At 43.4% G+C, this 1,723-nt stretch overlaps 1 pseudogene; it reads right to left on the bottom strand.

The window, feature by feature from the left end:
- Positions 1-397: 397 nt before the first annotated feature.
- LOC120361530 (small nucleolar RNA U13) lies at positions 398-495 on the bottom strand (annotated as a pseudogene).
- Between the last annotated feature and the right edge of the window lie 1,228 nt (positions 496-1,723).

The following is a 1,723-nucleotide window of genomic DNA, read 5'->3' as shown; positions in this document are numbered from 1 at the left end:
GAAATCAAGGGGTTTTGGATGGTTTGTTTGTTTTTCCTGTGAAGGCTGTGAGGGAGGGTCTGTCCCAGGTCTCGCTCCTGGATTCTCAGAATCTCCAGCGTTCCTGGGCTTGTAGGTGGTCTTCTGTCTCTGTCCTGACGTTGTCTTCCCTTGGTAGGTGTCTTTGTCCACACATCCCTTTTTATAAGGACACCAGGCACATGGGATTAGGATTCACCCTCATTACCTCAGCTTAGCCTGATGACATGTGAAGAGCCTATTTCCATATAAGGTCGCATCCACAGACCCTGAGGCACACGGCTTCAGCGTCTTTTGGGGAGACACAGGACAATGCCTAATGCTTTAGATTTGCAAATATTTTTAGTTTGAGTTTCTGGGTTTTATTTTTTCTTTTTTGCATCAGATGGGTGATGTGATGATACCGTAACAAGTTTTGAGGAAGGCACATATTATAAAATAGCATGAAAACCCAATTGTTATGCTCAGGTTTTGGTTTTTTAATTTTAATTTTTCTTGAGGCAGGGTCTTGCTCCATTACTCAGGCTGGAGGGCAGTGGTACAAACATGGCTCACTGCAGCCTCGACCTTCTGGGCTCCAGCAATCTTCCCAACTCAGCCTCCCAAAGTGCTAGGATTACAGGAATGAGCCACCACCCCCAGCTGTTCCCTATTTTTTGTTTGTACCTTGTTCTTTTTACTCAAAAAATACACCTTTGCAGCTGGGCATGCTGGCTAATGCCTGTAATCCTTAGCATTTGGGAGGCCGAGGCAAGTGGATCACTTGAGGTCAGGAGTTCAAGAACAGCCTGGCCAACATGGTATAATGTCTTCTTTACTAAAAATACAAAAAATGAACTGGGTGTGGTGGTGTGTGCCTGTAATCCCAGTGACTTGGGAAGCTGAGGCAGGAGAAGCACTTGAACCCTGGAGGCAGAGGTTGCAGTGAGCCAAGTTCATACTACTGCACTCCAGACTTGGTGGCAGAGCGAGACTCTGACTCAAAAAAAAAAAGAAAGAAAGAAATATACATACATATATATATATATATATATATATATATACACACACACACACATGTACACATAATACATAAACACACACACACACATACCCCTTGGAAATCTTTTTATATATCAGCATTTGCTGGCACAATGTAAATTCTATGGTAGATTTCATTTAGATTAATACAATCTAAATACTATTCTATTAAGTTCTACAACTAAAAAAAATAGGCAATGTATTTAAGTGATTCAAAGTTCAAAAACTATGAGAGTATAGAAGAACTGAGTCTCCCATATGGCAGCCAGTGGCATATGTGTTTATTGAAATCTAAGTGAGGCCGGGTATGGTGGCTCATGCCTGTAATCCCAGCACTTTGGGAGGCTGAGTCAGGTGGCTCTCCTGAAGTCAGGAGTTTGAGAGCAGCCTGACCAACATGGTGAAACCCCATCTCCACTAAAAACACAAAAAGTAGCCGGATGTAAGGGTGAGCCCCTGTAACCCCATCTATTTGGGAAGCTGAGGCAGGAGAACTGCTTGAACCCGGGGGACAGAGGTTGCAGCGGGCCAAGATCACACAACTTCACTCCAGCCTGGGCAATGGAGCTAGACTCCATCTCAAAAAAGGGAAAAAAAAAAAATCTAAATAAATTAACATTCAAGAAAATGAAGGATTTGGTTCTTTGGCTGCCTGGGCCACATTTCAGGTGCTTCACAGCTGCAG

The sequence above is a fragment of the Saimiri boliviensis genome, chromosome 21 (assembly GCF_048565385.1).
Source record: "Saimiri boliviensis isolate mSaiBol1 chromosome 21, mSaiBol1.pri, whole genome shotgun sequence".
NCBI classification, from domain to species: Eukaryota; Metazoa; Chordata; class Mammalia; order Primates; family Cebidae; genus Saimiri; species Saimiri boliviensis.
Note: the sequence above shows the minus strand (reverse complement) of the source record. Positions and strands in the feature narration are given on the sequence as shown.